General features: G+C 49.6%; 2 long non-coding RNA genes across 5 annotated transcripts in view; both read left to right on the forward strand.

The window, feature by feature from the left end:
* Window positions 1–18,048, forward strand: part of LOC118175572 — a 237,581-nt gene that overhangs the window by 26,511 nt on the left and 193,022 nt on the right. The gene's annotated exons all lie outside the window — the stretch shown is intronic.
* LOC118175573 lies at window positions 13,399–16,660 on the forward strand. Its single transcript, XR_004755024.1, has 2 exons — window positions 13,399–15,534; window positions 15,627–16,660. It is a non-coding gene; the product is annotated as an uncharacterized LOC118175573 (long non-coding RNA).

Genomic DNA, 18,048 nt, shown 5'->3' on the forward strand with positions numbered 1-18,048 from the left:
TTTTCTCTCTGGCTTAGGGCATCCTACAATCGCTGCAGAAACCCTTTGCCGTCAAAGGGTTTTCCACCCACCATAGGGAAATCCCTCCGAGACCGCTTTGGATGGTCTCGGAGCGCTACGGCTCTTCTGCATTGCCAAGTGACCAGATGGCACTGGAGAATCAGGCCTTAAAATATTAGTCAGAAAGCCCGTCTCCTCCTCCCCTTCAATTCCGTATTCGGCTGCTGGCACGGGGACGAGTCCACGTTCCGGAGCTGGGTGTTCGTCAGCGTCCTCGCCGCTCGCCCATCCACCCACAGCCACCCCCACCTCCGAGCAAGCTGCTCAGACTGCAGATGTGATGTCTTCAGCCATCCCGGCCGCATTACTAAGGGATTTGTATTCAAGAGGGGTTAGATCATGTATTTGTAGTGCTTTTTTTTCCTTTTTTTTTTTTTTTTTCTTTAGCGTACCTTGTATTTAATTTGGCAGAAAGCTCTGTTGAAGCTGCTTTACCTTTACTACATTATTATTCAATTGTATTTCCCTTGATGAAAAACCTGGCAGTCTGTTGCTCGGTGACAGATGTGCTAGCTTTGGTTGAATCACCACCGCTAGGCTTATTATCAGTTTTACTAATGTTTGCTGTTTTACACTGTAACAGGTAGGGTGATTCATTCAGTCAAGACAAACACACAGACACGCATCTGCAGACTCCGATTTGGATACCCAGCCACACGCGCACACACACGGCGGTGAATCAGCCTAAACCAATCCTTACTTCACGCGTTTCTTAGAGTATTTCTGGATCCTCTGCCTCGGTGTCCCTTCCTCGCTGAGCAGATGAGTGAGGATCCCTCGGTAGCGGGGCAGAGCTGCAGGGTGTCTGCTGTCATTTTGGTCACCAGGACAAAACTCCTCGCTAACCACCGACAGCCCTGACTTAGTGGTTAGGTCACGTACGGGTGAGATTAATGAAATGCTTCTTCAGTTAGTTCAGGTGCAGGAATTCATAGTGTTCGATCCACAAGTCCCAGATTTGCTTTTTACCGGTGACTCAGCGCACCTGCTGTGCCCAGGGAGCTCTCCACTTCTCCCACGTGCAGCAGGGATTTGTGCCTGCTTAAGTTAACTGCGTGGGCTAAGCTCAGAGTGAACCCGAGCCCGTCTCAGCAGCTCACACTCCCCGTGCCCCCGCAAGGAGGATGCTGTGTGCCATGGTCTCTGGGGAGAGCGATCCACGTGTGTGTGGAGCCCGACCAAAGGTCCGGGCGTTGTCATCACCAGTGAGACGGGAGCGCGGGCTGCAGGTGCTTTGCTGCAGGTCTTCCTTCCCTGGGGCCAAACCCCATTCTTCCATCCCATAACGAGAACTCCATACATCGTCTGCTGTCCTACACCTTTACAATGCCCCCGGTGCCTCCCAAATCCAAGGGTTCTGGCTTCAGGGGAGCCCACGGCCAGGCAGTGGGCTTCTCCCTGTGGGAGCGGGACGCGGTGGCTCTGGGACGAGGATCACTCCAGACGCTTCAGGAATTGCCATCTGCGTCGCAAGGCAATGCAGTGCTCCGGGGAGCTGCTTTATTCATCGCGATTTTCTCAGCTCCCTGTGTCAGGGAGCCTGAAGTGTTTGCCGATTTAATTCTCTGCATCCGCGCGCTGAAAACTCCGGGGGTTGCTCTGAATTATGTAAATCCCTGGAGGCTGCGAAAGTGGGCCAGGAGCCTCCCGGCAGCGGGTTTGCTCGTGGCTCGACGCCCTCCCAACCCCGCTGTCCCCCAGCGTTCGGGGAGGGATTGGCCATGTGGTGGAGCGTGGCAGTGGGGAAAAAGGGTTTAAAGTGAGAAAACTTCGGGTTCACACTTAGTGTGATGTTAAGGCGTGAGATGAAGCAGTTTATATACAAACTGCTCGGTCTCCTTAATTAAAACTCACAGGGACCAGTTGTAAAATAATGAATGTCTCACTCTCCAGTATTGAAACTTTGTCTAATGAATTCTTTGCCTTGTCTGCCTGTGTTTCCATCTGACATCCTGGATTCATTCACAAGGTGTTCCTCTTAATGAAAACAAGGTCATTCTTTCAGCATTTGATGGCCAAGAAAGGAAGAGGTGATAGAACCGCAGCCTTACAGAGCGTGTTATTTTTTCCTCCTTCCCTAATTGCAAAGAACTTCATTGATGTCGACAGCACTTCTGCCTGAATAGCAGAGGAGAATAGGTGCCAGATCGGTCCACAGGACAAATTGGAGTTCAGTCCAGATATTCAGTTCCTTGTATCGATTTTCCACTTTTGTGTGTCACTGCCTTATGGGACAATAATACCGGTTCATAAGGAGGAAGCATTTGTTCTTTTCTGCTTATAGGCTGACGTCTAATTCTTATTAGTAAGTCATATTGATGCTGCATACAGAGACTAAATTTGAGATCTGAACCTTGCAGCGCTGCACTCTGCAGAAACATAATAGGAGAAGGCGCTTGCCCTGACAAAGGTACCAGCCACGGGGAGGACAAAGAGTGCAAGAAGGAAAGTTTGACAGAATTCCTTTACAGACGGCAGGCTGAGGAAGAAAGACGACGTTTTTTTCCATGCCTAGGCAGGGGCCGTGGCAGGAGCAGACCTTACCGCCAGCGCCCTGTGTCCCACTCCCCAATGTGGCGTTGCCCGGTCTCTCACCCATCTCTTTTGCCTTCTGTGAAGCTCTAGAGGATGCTGCTCTGCTGAGTGCCCCGCCAGCGGCCACAGCACCGCCTGGAGCCCTCCCTTCAAGTGCTGGGTGACTGATCCCCAAGCTGCTCCCAGGTTGCTGCAGAGTGCTGCTCTCGCTTTCTCTCCGCCAGGCACTGCCCTGGAGCAGCTTCCCACCAAGGAGCTGAGCTCGTGCGGTGCTGGCCAGCGTGGCAGAGGTGGGTTAGGGACAGGCTGCACGTGCAGGCGTGCTAACTGAGGTCACTCCGTGTAATTCAGAAAAGAGCCACTCATTAAGAGCGGTCCAGAAAGCCGTAGCTCTGCTCCCTGATCATCCTGAGCTGACCTGCCAGAGCGTGGTCCCACAGCAGCAGCCTCAGGTCCATGAATTCTGCTGCCTTTTCCTAGATAGGCAGGTCTGCCTCTCTCTGTTAGCCTGCAAAGGTGCCCATGGCTTCATTCCTGTTTCACAGGGATCCTGTGGTTGGAAAAGATTGTTCTTTGACATAAACTGGTGTAGTTCCCTGATCAGGTCCTAGGACAGCTGACCTGTGCTGCAGGTTTTTTCCCCAAAACAACCTGGCAAATAACTGAACACGACAGGAGGGGAAAAAACATCACAGTGCTCGCAGACAGCTGGCAAATAATACCAACGGAATGGCAAAAGTCACAAAATGATTTCTTTTAAATTATTTCCTGTCCTCTATGGTACAAATACACATTTTTGTATTGCTGCAGCACCTTCGGTAAGCCCCAGTGTGTCGCCCCGCCGGCTGCAACGAGCCTGGGAGCCAGGGCTGTGCGAGGCAGTGCCACGAGGGATGCGTCAGGCTGACAGCCACCTTCTGGGACACTGAGCCAAGTCACCTCACTCCAGAGAAGTTGTAGCAATAGCAGTAGAGATGGCTTGCTGAGGAGAGGCTGGGGAAGGATTAAAGACATTTGCATTAATAAATAGAGATGTTATCATGGAGAATTAATGTTCTTTGATATACGTCTTGGCAGCATTAGCAGATGCTAGGTACTGTGCCTCATTATCTCTCAGAGGTTAAGGGGTCAGCCTGGGACAAGGGGAAGGGATTTATGTGGTACCTTTGTCAGAGGTAGGAAAATATGAAATAAGACTCGCAGAGCCCAGTAGTAAAAACTTCCCGGGGTCCCGAGGCCTCGCACTGCGCTGGGTTCCCTGTCCCTGCTGCACGGCATTCAAGCGCTTGCTTCCTCCGCTACGTCCTCTCTCTCTCGTCTCACCCTTTTTATATCTCGTGTTACGGTTGTTCCTTCCCCTTCTAATGTCTGATAGGCAAATGTTATTCAAGGGATGGTTAATCCAGGAGGCCAGGGAGGATTCCTCCGTTGGAAAATTCCCCCCCCCCCTTTCTCTCACTCCTGAGGAGATGCTGCCTGGGGAGGTGACATTTAGCTGGAAAGGACAAGTGAAGAGATCAGGGGAAATTTGATGAGCATTGAATGGCTCAGGTATTAATTAAACCATCAAGGACAAATGAATGGATACGTGGCTCTCTTCTGCACGGGCACGAATTGAGAGTCGTGCAGGTGCACATCGCGGGGACAGCTCAGCCCAGACGCTCTGCGACCCTCGGGTATCGCCAGCACAGGAACCTGCCGTCACCAGCGGCCAGCCCGGGCACGGTGGGGAACTCCCCGCCCTCTGTGAGCATGGTGATGCGGTGATGTCTGCACTTCTGCGATGAAACGGGGTGTCGCCTGGTGGACCTGCTGACAGCGCGGAGCAAGGACTCCCAGCACCGTTCAGAATCCCACGAGGACCGTGACAGCATCAGATCCCTAACGCTGTGCGCAGAGCAGTACCGTGCAAGACGCCTAACGCACTCTGATCCCGTATCCTCCCTGATTCCTCGAAAGGGAGGGGAGCCCTTCCAGGCAGCAGCGAGGAGCCAGGCGCACACAGGTGACTCCCGATGCCTCCTGCAGCTGAGCATCGCCGGCTGCCAAGCAGAACAGCTTTGCCAGATGCCGCTTTCCTGCGCACACTGACAATGCCTTCGAGCACTTGTTAGAAGGGGTTTTCTCATTGCTTTTGGTTGCCGTGCCTCTCCTCTGATCTCATTCAGGAGCGTTTCAGAGAGCACTGCTCCTCTGAAGCAGGCACTATTCATCGCCTGCTGGCTGTGACGCAGCAAAGTCATGGGACAAGGAGGAAAGTTAGCGGTGAGTGGCAGAGGCACAATGGATCAAAGAGGAATGATGAGGATGGCACTGAAAGCGCCAGTTAAGAAAAGGTTGCAGATCAACATTTCTGACAGTAAATTCATCTTGGAGTCGGCGGTAAGGGACGCGAAACCGGCTTCCTCGTTGAGAATGGCTTTTGGCCAGGAGGAGCAAAATACGATTTTAATTCCTGTTTTAATATTGCAGGAAAAAATAAAAAGGACTTTATAAAACTTGTATCTCTAAGAAAATGAAGCTTACTTGAGAGCACTGCCTGGCTTTATGCTTCTCCTGATTATCATTTGAAAGTGTCCCATCTAAAAACAGAATCACAGGAAGACGGAGCCTTAAAAGCTATTGATTTTTACATATTTTCTGAAAGAATCAAGTGGATAGCAGAGAGAGATCTAAACGAGAGAGAACCTCTCGATGGAGGGGCTAAGTCTTAGCTCAGATCCAGAGAAGCCGTAGGAAGGAGAGGAAAAAGAAAGGGTTGTCATCACCTCCTCGGCGATGGGGCTGCTGCTGCCACGCTGCTTTCCCTGCAGCGCGTGCGGCTGCGGGCAGCCCTTGGGGGAACGTCCCCATAATCTCCACCTCGCTGCTCAGGAGACCCCAGCACAGCACGGGGCCATCGCAACCTTTTCCTTCTCTGCATCACAGCAGGAAGCCGCGATGGACCTCAAGCACCACCAACAGGAATGAAGCATTTAATTATTTTATGTTCAATGGGAATTGGCCCCCAGACTGCGTCTTCTACTTTGAAACCTGCCTGTCTTTTCCCACCTCCACAGCCCGAACCTGTCCATAGCTTTTGTTGTCTAGAATCAGGATGACAGGGAGAGTTGAAAATTAGTTGGAGTGAAAGGGAAGTGGGCAGAAAGATCTTTGCACCTTTTTATATTATTTTCTATTTTCTTTCGCTACTTTTCCCCTAGACTTGAAGGGAAGTAAAATGACTTTGACTAAAAACATGTGAACTTTTCATTTTAAAAAATATCATTGCCTGTGATCACATCCCATTCCGTGGTATTTGCCTGTCAAAAGGTGGTTTTGAGAAGTTGCTGCCCAGCCTTGTAAAAGTTATCATTTGTTTAGAGCCCGCTCTGGGTCTGTCTTGAGCCTTATTTATGGTCGTCTTGATTTTCTAAACTGAGTGCTGTCAAGTTCGGTGTTTGTTGCAGACGGGGAAGAAAAAAGATGATAAAGGACAATAAGAATGGGGACTGTTATAAAATGAGAAAAGGAGAAGCAATACACGGGGCTGTATCGGAGGCAGGAGACAAAAGAATATAGCAGAAGGTTTTGCTGTAACATAAAGGATGTCTTCAAGTCATTTGGGCCAGCCGCGTCCATATCCCTGTGCGTGTGTGGAGGTTGGGATCTTTTTGGTTAGGGTACCTGTGCAGTGCGGTTCCAAGAGGTTCATAATTCGGTGCTGGAGTGAAGGAAGCTGTACACCACGTAGCTGCTGCTTTCAGCACAACGGGGCAGGAACGAGCCCCAGATTAGTACAGATGCACGTAACGAGCACCCATGAGCTGGCAGAAAAGGGTGTGACCCCAAAAAAGAGGGCGTCTGAGGACTTCAGCTTTGTGTACCTGGTGAAGGGGAGGCAGTTTGCCCAGCTGGAGCACTCTGAGCTCTTTTCCTCCAGTTTGGGCTCTCCTACCTGGTGTGCTGCTGGTGGGAGCAGCCTGGGCGGCTCAGGGTAACCCCACCGTGGCGATTCAGTACGGGAGTGAGAGGTCTGGGAAGGCAGAAGCGCCCTGACAAGAAACTGCAAGGCTGTTTGCAGAGCTGCTGGGAATATTTAGCACCTTCAGGAGTTCAGAACTTCTTTTAACATTGTTTTTTTGCCTGCTAGTTTATATATGATAGGCTTGTGCCAAGGACCCAATTACAAGTTTTTTTCTCTTCCCTCTTTCTTCTCCACCTCTTCCTCCAACCATAATCAGGGACACCTGGAAACAATAAAGAGTTGTTTGTTTGCTTCGTCCTTCTCCCCCTTATTTTCTTGTATATTTGATGTTGTGAAAGCAAGGCTGTTAGAGATCCATTAAGTGGCGCTTGTAACGGGAGGGAGGTTTTCTATCTGGTTTGAGGAAGATAAGGCACATAAATGGAACTCGCCCTACATCTGAACATTTCTGCAAATAGCTGAGAAGGAGGCAGACGCGTGGTCTCTTTTCCTACATGCTGCATGCTCTATCTTGCTACCTCTGGAAGCGAGAAGAACTTGAGAACTGGGGCTCAGTGCCTCCTCCTGATGTCTGGAGACCCGGAGACCACGGCGCTGCAAGGACTCGCTGCAGGTCAGCAGAAAGGGAGCAACAGCAGGCGCAAGCTCTCAGCACTTCTACTTCACCTGTAGCTGTCCTGGAAGCATACAAGAAACCAGCTGGATCACACACGTATCTCTGGGATGTCCATGCTATTTTCTCTCTTTCACATATTCAAGATATTTCCCCCCACGGTGTCTTGCAGAAGTTCTGTTAATAATGTATTTCACAGCTCACAGGGGAAGGTACGTGGAGGGTCTTTCTTAGAACGCCGTCTGTTCTATCCTGGCTCCTTGGGCTCGCTCTTCCCAGTGAACTTGATGTGGATTAGGCAGACTCTCAGCTGTGTCCACTGCAAGGAGAATGTGGAAACTAAAACTCCCGGAATGAACAGCAGTGAGAATATTTATTCTCGCTCTTGTTCCAATATCTTGGAAACCCAGGTCAAAAAAACGTCCCCTGCCTTTGAAGGAGTGGATGAAATGTGTGCAGTGGCCCTTGACAGGCAGCATCTTCAGGATCTGCACTCAGAGCTGAGCCCCCAGGTAGATGAATCAGTCCCCTGCTAAAGGACAAATGGTTCTGGATTTCATCTGTACTGGAAGGAGCTTGTAGGTAGCTAACAGGGCAACGGCCTCTCACAGAGTAATCAAAAAGAATTTCTCTTTGGGCTGCTGGTAAAATTGTATGAGGAATCGATTACTATTGGGTGGGCGGTCAGGTTTAGCCCTACATTTTTTAGGGACTCCACACCGTGAAAGCCAGGCTGCAGCTGGGGCAGTGCCTTCAGCTTTGCCCTGTGCCTCGGGATTTCCTCCAGCTCCCACACCCTGCTGCTGTGAGGGTCGTGCTGCTGAGCATCTCCCTGAAGGTTGTTCTCCGTTCCTCTCATAAAACACCTTCCCTTGTGGACCTGTATGGCCCTGATCTGGTCCCCCCCCTTAGGGACAGGCTGAGGCTGCAGCATCGTGGGGACCCCACCTTGCCAAGCGATCTGCTGTAGTATTAGGTGGTAAAAGATGGGGGGGGGAGGGATCAGGATTTTAAAGAAATATCTCAACAGGAGCATAGAGAGTTTGGAAAGCCAAAAGAGCCCATTAATTCCTTCCCAAAGACAGTTTAATACCAATTAGGAGATAAACACGGGGTGTATTTCCTGGCATGGACATGCAGGCTTGGCTGGGGAGACAAGGACTGACGTGAGACTCAGGAGCCCATTCTCCTTCGGGGTGTAATTTCTTAATATATTAAAAACAAAAGCCAGAGAATGTTAACGATGATTTAAAAAACGCTGCTAATAACTCCCTGGGGTCAAAGGATCTGGAAGCACGCAGCTCTTGCTGCCTGAGCCAGACCGAAGAGAGCCGGTCTCTGCGGCTGGGATGCGCTGCCCGTATTTTAACAGCAGATTCTGGCAGTTTCACCCCCCCGAGCCTTACAGAAACCTGCTGTCCCGGGGGAGCGTGCCCCTGCAGAAGGTTTCTATTTAATTTGTTCCTCTGCTTAAACAGAAACGCTTGTTCATAGACATTTGCTAGGCAACAACACCGCGCTTTTCTCCAGAACATTTGTGCTAGGCCTGGTTGAAAAAACTTCAGAATCCTGTGAAGAGTCGCATTATGCTGCTGTTCCACGGCGCGGGGATGTGAGAAATCAGGATTAAATGTTACATAACATTTCGAAAATGTGGAGCAAAACCGAGGAAAGTTCCAAACATCGTGTTCGCGGGAAATTTTCACTGGGTTTGTGATCATGGAATTGGTCTTGTGCTTTTGGTTCTGATACCGCACGGCAATTTTTTGAAGAAGTTTCTCCCAGGCTGGGGGATGCAGTCTGTGTGTTTACTTTACGCTGCCCTCCAGCTTTCAATACCAGCTCTAAATTCTCACCCTGCTGCTTCCAAATCCATATCATATGGATATGAGCAATTTTCATTTCACAAGAATTTTGCCTGCTGTTTTAGGATCCGTCTCTCTTAACGTCGTCTCTGCTAGCGTGCTGCTGCTGAGCTGAGGGCTGGGTGAAGTGGCACAGCTTTAAAGCAGATCTGTCATTCTGATGCAGCCTGGTCCATTTTAATGCTCACATGAAACTTTTTTTTTTTTTTTTTAATTTTATTTATAGATGAGTCATCTCCACCGGAGAAAAGATATTCCCCAAGAACTTAGGAGCTGGAGAGAAATATTATAATACAAAACTGGGGCTTTATACTTTGTGGATGACATAAGTCGAGGAAGGAGGGAACTGTTAGACACCCCCTATGGAATATGTCCTATTAAAACGTTGTCCTGGACGAGACCTGCCCCTTGGAAATACAGCCACGTGCACTTAGAGGGTGCTGGAGAGATGGAAGTGCTCATAGTGCCTCGGGCTTGAGGCTTTGGCTCAGGTGCTGCCCTTCTCGGGGTGGTGGTCCCGCTGTGCTGGCTCCCACAGGAATCCAAGGGCAGCACGAGCAGGGGGGCTTTGTGCTGAAGGTGTTCCCTCTAAGAGGGACTGAGCGGGGTGGGCACACATCAGCAGGTGCCCTGCTTCGTGTCTTCTCTTTCCCGAGTGCCTTGCTCAAAGGGGCAGGGTTATGTAGCCCAGCAAGGTGCCTCGAACGCCCAGCAGCTGCTCTTCTCCAACGTGAAGGTTATTAATGGGCATAATCCATCAAGGCAGGGACTCGAGGAAATGAGACTGCAGCAACGCACCGTTAGGACTTGTGAACAGCTCAGTTGGCTGTTGACAGGGCTGAGGAGTCTTAATAAGAGGGTTTGGGGAAAAAAAAAAGCCTTTATGAGGAATTAATTTCCTGTCTCCATTATAAAGTACTGGGACGTTCATTTAGCATGCCGTAGGTGGGTGTTGAGATTAGAGCTGAGGAGGAAATGGATGTCGGAATGTGCTACATCTTCCTCAGCGCCCGGGCGAGAAGCCCGGGAACGCGCTGCTGATCCTTCATTGGGACCAACCCTAACGAGGTGGGGGTTGGGGCCCCATGAGTTCCCTTCCAACCCGAACCGTTCTGTGATTCTGTCTTCCCAGAAGCAGGAGGCCAGCAGTTCCCATTAAAACCCTTTCTTCCTATGCTCCAAGCTTAAAAAATCAATGTAAAGGACATCAAGGCCCGGAACGAGAGACGCGCTGACGAAAAAACTCTAAAGAAGTCTTTGCAAAGCCCTCCTTAGCACTTTGCTATTCACTGCTATGTATTTATAGCCTCATTTACGCTCTTCTTTGCATCAGATGCATTTAGTCTTCAGTGGGAAAACGGAGGGGATGTGTGGACGTTGGAGGACTTCACATCTGCAGCCCCTGGAGCACCGAAATGCAGCTCTGCAGATCCGAGACTGTGAGTCGATCTATCTAGCGACCTGAGTGTAAAAACCTTACTCTAGGTCTAATCTTAAATAGAAAACGTGTCATAGTTTTCCTCAGTCAAAAAGAAAACAAGTCTCGGGGCAGCTGAGAGGCAAGCTTAGTATTTTCGTTTCTTTCTGGGTGCTGGAAGAAGCCCAAGCCCACCCAAGCGGGGTGTGAAAACCAGGAAAAAGACAGCCCGGAGCTGCACTTGATCTTCCTGCGGCTTGCCATCGCACAGCCTTTCACAGCCCCCGAGTCACACTCCCTTTCTTGAATAAAACAGTATGCAGGGCTCACGCTCTGCGTGAAGACAAGCGTCACCTTCCACGAGGACGGGGCTGGTGCTTTCAGAGCTCTCGCAGCTCGAGCTGACTGGATGCCTAGCACTTGGCAAAACACTCCCCTCCCTGCGTTCTCTGACAGTGCTCCTTTCTGCTTCGACTTTTTGGGGGAAGAATCGCGTTCCCAGCAACTTGAATGTCACGCTGCTGCCTCGGACTGTCTTGTCTGTTGCTAGCATTCAGCCAGTGGGAGCCATCAGATATTCGGGGTGAAAGCCCTTTGGAGCAGAGCGCGTTTGTTGCAGGGTGCCTTCAGCCAGCAGCGGGAGCAGTCCCAGGTCAGAGCTGCCAGCCCAGCAAAAGAGAACCAAGGACAGGCACCCTCACTGCCTCGTAACATCTTGTCGCCATCAAAGCCCCGTCGCTCACATCTCACGCAGTACATGCGCTCTCTCTTGTTCTCTCCTCGCAAAGAAAGGCATTGTGTTTGTGTGATAACGTAACTTAAGGTCATATTTTGCCTTCAGCCATCAGCGTGTGCAAATGCTGTCTGACTAATGAGGCAGCCTCCAATGACTGTCCTGCGCTGTTTTCCTACAAGCTGCTTTGTTGTGTTTGCAATCCCTCCTGACAGGTGGTGAAGAGCTGTCTTTCCCCTGGGCCTCTGACTTGAGCTGGTAATCCAACAGCAGTGCAGGTTCCTGGCCATGAGGGACTCCTCTCCCCTCCTCTTCCGAAGATGTGCTAAAAGGAAAATCTGCCTTTCGCTTTGCCTTCCTTGCTTTCCATTTGTTTTCAGTCTCTTTGTTTCCTTAAGGGACTCTTTGGCCAGCTCAGGGAAGCCGTGTTCTTTCGGGGATGTCAGATGGTGGCTCGGCCAATTCCCATGCCAGGAAAGAGAGGGACAAACAGATGTGGTGCAAACGGCCCAGCAGCAGGATTAGTGCCCGGCCACAGCACCGAGAGATGCGAGAAGGTCCCCCTCCCTCGCCCTTTCTTTCATGGGCAGAAATGACTCAGCTTGACACCACCGAAAGCTTTCAGACAGGGTAGGTTTAAAAATGATAGATGATAGCATGCAACTCATCAATGACTCAGCTTGTCAGCGTTCATCACTCGGACTCTGACCCTTCCTCCTCACCTCCCAGGCCTGCCGTGTTTTCTAGCTATCAACAGGGTGCCCTGGATCTCTGCCAAGGACTAAAGGGGCAGTGTTTTCAGACATTGTGCGTGCTTTTGGAGGCCCAGCTGTAACAAAGATGCTTTTAAAACGGACCTGCTTTTCAGGAAGCACCGAGTGTCTTCTGATCTGAAAAAAAGCAGGTTTCATTAAGGATGTCCAGACTGGGCATCCTCAAAAAATGAAAGCTAAGTAAAAAAAAAATCCCTGACTCCTGGCTCAGCTTTCTTTGTGGTGTTATGCATTAATTCTCTCATTCTCTCTCAATTTTGTCATCTGCTTGTTTATAAGATTCCAGGGAAAGGAGCTGCATGGGACATTTCCAACAGACTTCTTAAGGGAGAAGTCCCGCCTGGGTTACACTACTGCTTCTGGTTTATGGCAGGTAGACTTTTGCTTTCTCCTGTTACAGCACAGTTTGCAAACTTTCTTTCTCAGCCAGGCTTGTATTTCCACAGCTCTCCCTCCCTGACATCCAGATCCACGTTTCTGCTTTGCTGTGAACTAGAAAAAGAAAACAGAGTTGATACGATTTTGTTTTGATCGGACGCCTGCCCCTTTCTCCTCATCTCTTTATTTTTTTTTACATGTTGAAGGGGATCCATCAAGATAATTTCCTGTTATTAGGCTTGAAGTGTTTTGAATTTGAAATGCCTTTTCACTTAGAAAGAATTGATGCCTGTAACTTGTAATGTGTTAGCAGTTCCGTGTAGTGCCTGGCAGCCCAAACGGCATTGCAGGTAGCTAATCCCAGTTGCTGAGCTCCATTAAAGACGAGATCCTATCTGGTAATGCAGCCGTCCCGCTTGGGTCATTGTGCTGATGTGAGGAGCAGAGCTGCCTGGAGAAAGATTAGTATGTGAGGGGACGTCTTTATTCTGTTTTAAACTGGAAAAATGTATGGGAGATACACTAGTCATGATTGATTAGAGATATGAAAGGGATTTTATGAGCCTTCTTGCGTACTCTGTGTTTCTCATTCTGTTTGTCATAGCTCAGTGTTTGATAAATAAATAAATACATAAATCCAAACCTTGAGGATAACAGCAAAGGCAGAGTCATCGCTGCTCCTCTTAGTGCAGTATTTTTTGTTGTAATGGGCTAAGGACCGGGTGTCTCGGGAATCAGTTCGCTGCTCTGATCTGCTACACGGTTCAGGGCCGCCTTTCCCCTCATCTCTTTAGGATCATAAGCACAACGTGGCAGTGGCTTCCTTGTCCTCATACAAGCAGCCCAGTCCCGCCTGGCTTCTCTGTGTGGAGCTCAAGCAATCCCCGGTTCCCCACCTACGGGACTTCAGAGCCACGTGCCACTTTGCCACGTGAAGGTTGGTACCTCAGTTCCCACTGCCGGCTGCTCAGGGGCCATCATAAGCCTCCAGGCTCCTTATCTTCCTTCTCCTTACTCTATCAGTAACACCCAGGGCTGGAGCCCCTACAATGCCACTTCCCTTCTTCGTTTTTCTGCCTGTTGAGTGGTTTCAGTGTGCTCTGCTGAGTTCACAGGACTCCCTTATCTAGGCAGAAGCACAAACCGTGCCGTCCCCGGCTCTGCAGCCACATCACCCCCACTGCCGTGGCTGCTCGTGGCTGAGGCTGTGCTCTGACAGCACGATGTATTCCTTGGAAAGCTCGAAAAGGAAGCAGTCTTAAAAAAAAATCACATTAAGCATGGCATGTGTTTCATGCTCCTTTAGCATCTTACCCTGCTACAGAGTGTTGTAATTCCCCTGGCTGCTTTTGAATTTCGTGTCACACTTTTAAATGGGGTTTGGTACATTTCTCTACATGCTCTGTCAGTAGAGTTCTGCCAATAACTGGGGAAGCAACTGCCGGCTGCGCTGCCTCGTGTGCTCGAGCGCACGGATGTCACGGCTGGAGGGACCTGCAGCCTGGGACGACGCCGTCTTCCTACCGCTGGAGCCGCGGAGGCGCTTCTCAGCAAGGCAGGGGTTTTGTTAACCGAGTGTATTATCCTGTCCTAAAGTTTTAAAGCAAATAAATCAAAGCTACTTGTAGTGGTGTTAAAGATTCTCGCCGTTAATGAGGTAAAATTATCCTGAACTGGGAGGAGGTTTGACTTTGAAAGTTCACTCAGAGGAACGTTGAGGAGCGTCTTCCACGGAGCCACACAAACCTGGGCCGTCCTTAAACCAAGACTAATTGTAGCTGCGTAGCTGTGCTAGGAAACGAGATAATAATGGCGTAATGGCAGACACCAACCTTTGGAAAACCCGAATTCACGAGTGGTAGCTGACAGCTGGGACCCATGGCAGGGATCTCGAGGAAAAGGTGGGAGGGAGAGGACTGAAAAGTGCTTAACCACGGAGACAGTTGAGGGTAATACAGACCTGGTGGAGAGGTAATTACGTTTATTGACCTTCTCTTCCTCCTGAAAACGGAGCTATTTCTGACTGCTGTCTAACAGCTCTCTCATTCACTCTCTTTGTGTTCCCAAGGACATTCCCCGTTGATAAACGTGCCCGATGTGCCCACGCCTTGTCTCTGATTGTCCGCGGTCGTGTCGAGCAGGTGTGAGGGAGGCTGAATGCAGCTCCTCCTGGTGCTGAAGCATGTGTTGCATTTGAAGACGAGGTGTAAGGGCTGGATTTCCGAGCAGGCTTTCAGGCGTGCCGTGGTTCTTTAAGCCAGCAATGGTTTGCCAGAAAGCCAGCGGATGCGGTTCCAAAGAGAGAGGAAAAGGGATTGCTGAAGTGTGAAGTTCTTGTTTAGTCATACCCCTTCTTCAGGGCAGCATTACAGCTGCAGATGCAGTTTAGATACTTTGAGGTGTTTGCAAAGATTAATTAGCTGCCTAAGTGGGAACTGAACTCTGATGAAAGTCTGGCCCTTGTGGGCACTGAGCCTCGGGCTTGGTATGCTTTTGAAAAATCTCACCCCGGAGGACTCGGTGGATGCACTTTCCTGACCCGAGCTCATGCATTAGAGAAGAAGCTTAGAGTTATTTCAGTACTTCCAGGAGTTCAGGCTCATTCCTCAAAGCGAACAACCTCACACTTTCCTCGTCTACGAAGTGGCTAAAATCCCCTGAGAGTGCCTTTTTTGGAGGAAGTTCATACGAGGTAGCAACTCTGGATAGCAGCAGGCTGCCTGGACAGGGCCGTGTACCGGTAAGTACAGCTAAGCAGTGGGAGCCCAGGCTGCAATGCCTTCGTTTTACCGATGCCCCCCGCATGCTCCTGCCCTGTTCCCCTCCCCGCCTCGCTCCCCTGCTTCTCCTTCTCCTTCGCCCTGCTTTTAGGCTGCCTGCTGACTTGGTGCATTTTGCAAACTTGCAATTTCACGCTGCATTTGTTGCCTTGGCAACATAAAAGGGGAGATCAAAGTGTGTGTGTGGGGGGAGTTAAAAATAAAAAACAACCCCAAACCCTCTTAAGTCAGCCCCTTGTCTTGTGCATTGCCCGTGCACCACTGGACGGGTGGGTACCTTGGCAGCGGAGTTGTAAGGAGCCTTTGACCGCTCCCAGCTGCTGCGGAGACATCACAGGGGACCCAGACCTCTTTCCCTCCCCTCCTCAAGCTGCTGTCACCCATCCCTCTCTTAGAGGGTGGCCGAGAGCCTGGTGCCTGCGGAGGCGTCCCCAGCCATACCCTCGTGCCTCACAGCAGCTCTTGCAGTGAGCTCTGCTCTCCTTGCAACCTCTCTTGCCAGCAGCAGGATGCTGGAGCAGGGGCTGAAGCTTGCTCAGGTCCCTCCACCCCTCCTCTTCCCAGGCGCTGTGGCTAAAGGAGCAGCAGCCCTTAAATGAAAACTTTACGGCGAGGCGCTGCTGACACTTTTTCATTATGAAGATACATGGGGTGGCTGGTAGCTAATGAATGTCAGTGCTCAAAAGGATAATCTCTGCTTCTCTCTGATACAATTTAACATCGTATTTCCCTAATTTGAGGCTGATTTAGTCGCTGGGGTATTTGGATGCCTCTTCTATGGTGCCGATAGTTAATTAAACAGATGTTGCAGAGGGAATCATTAATTTTAGTGCTGCAGATGGGAGCGGAATGACTTTGCGAAGTTAATGTTTCAGCAAAACAATAGGCTTCTGTCATCAGTTGGTATAAACCAAGTAAATTAAGAGAACAAGTAGAGTAAAGGAGATAGCTTTGAAAGAATATCAATTATTCATTTCAGAATTATACTTTTTCCCCCCATAAATCATTATGGGAGGAGAGGAGGAGAAAATCTGTAAAACCTGGGAAGAGGGCAAGAGAAGAGTCCCTGAGACGGCAGCCTGGGGGAGAGTTTGACGCTGCTCCCACCCTTGCTCGAGAGCAGCAGGGCTCCGGCAGGACCACGGGGAGCCAGCAGTGCCTTGGAACCACGGTGCCGCTTCGGGCAAGTCCAGGAAAAATTTCCTGGAGCACCTGAAATCACATCCATAGAGACAGCTGTGGTTTTCCGTGCTTTAAAAGCAGGTGGGCGCAAGCAGCTTCATTTTATTTTGGAGGCTGTGATGCTTTTTTTGCTCCAGGCTGGGTGTCCTGTGCCTGTTGCCAAGTTTTCCTAGGTTTTTGTATGTATAAAAGCACCTGCATGTGGTGACAGTTGTCTAAGGGGAAGCTGGTGTGTTTGAGAACTTGGACTTAGCAGTGTAATAAGCCTCTAAACACTCGTGGAAAAAACTTGCTGTAGGGTTGCAACTATGCATCAGATGTGGCACCAAGTCTATGGCTAGGGGAGGAAGAACTTCACAAGTTAAAGGTTTTTTTTTCAAGTTTGCTGGCATTCGATGTCACTAATTTCCATGGAATAAAGGTTCTCGCATTTAAACTTCAAACAACAAAGGGAAAAGCCGACTGCTTCTGAACCATAAACCTGTGCAGGGACAGAAGAGGATCGGGGAAAAAAATGAAGTCCATCTATCTGTTAGAGTGAAAGCACTTGGTGTCTTGGTTCAGTGCCTCGTAATATGGAAATTGTGTTTCTTTTTAGGACAGATGAGTCATTTGACCACTCAGACAACTCTACGAACACATCTATGTCCATTTATATTATCTTTCCCTTTCTCATACGCGCATGTTTCTTCCTTATTACCAGCTACTACCTTCTCCAAAAACAATAATCAGTGGTTATTCTCATTTATTTGATAAGGCCAAACAATTTCAGTGCCCAGAAAGTAATTATGAATTTGGCAGTTCCGATTAATAAATCTTTCATGAAGCACGCTCCGTTTTGTCCATAAGCAGCATCTTCCAGAGATTCATTGAGAAAATGGGAAGAAGTAGGACAGACAGAGAGAGAAAAAGGCCAAGTGGAAAAATGCATTCCTCCAGGCAATACAGCCCTGCTCTCAGTCGTACACGTGTAAGGTGATTTCCACCAGTGGATTTATTTCTGTAGCACTCTGTGCGCACCATTTCATTTTAATGGCTACTGTTTGCGTTTCACTCTTCCTGGCTTCACGATGCCTCGCACTAAGTTTGCTCCAGCCTCACGATCAAAACATTCTGCATTATTTTTAGGAGCTAATTTGTATCCTCAGGCTTGCTGAAGCATGCCGCTGTACGGCTTGGAGGCCTTGTCTTGTGTTACAGCTGAGCCAGGACTTGCATCAGCCACGTGCTGAGCTTGTCAAACACCGACTGCTTTCAGTTGTCTGGAAAGAGGTATCCGTATTTTTTGAGATAGCAGCCAGTATCCCAGATCGCTGCCGGGCCACCAGCCTCCTCTTAGTCCTCTGCTCCTTCTGCCAGCGCCATGCGGAGGTTTCAGATTCTGTAGGGTCTCCTGGGTGCTGCTGCTGATCTTTTTAGTGGCTTTGCAGAGAAATCTCTGTGCTGTAGACTTCCGCAGTAGTCCTGAAGCCACTAATAACCAAAGGGAATAAATTCAGTGTATCCCAACATGTCCTGTTGCAAGACCTGAAAAAGACTGTGATTTTTTGCCTGGCAAACCTTGAATGCAGCGTACGGAGAATGCAGGATCCTGAGAGCTGTCTGCTGTTGCAGTGCATTACTCTGGACTGAAGGGGTTTGGCTTCTTCCTGTAGGAAACACAATTCTCATTAAAGGCGTGAAACTGAGCTCCGTGGAGACCTGAGCTTCGGCCTGCAGAGCGGTCTGAACACAGGTCTGTAGCA

Source organism: Oxyura jamaicensis, chromosome 17, assembly GCF_011077185.1.
Source record: "Oxyura jamaicensis isolate SHBP4307 breed ruddy duck chromosome 17, BPBGC_Ojam_1.0, whole genome shotgun sequence".
NCBI classification, from domain to species: domain Eukaryota; kingdom Metazoa; phylum Chordata; class Aves; order Anseriformes; family Anatidae; genus Oxyura; species Oxyura jamaicensis.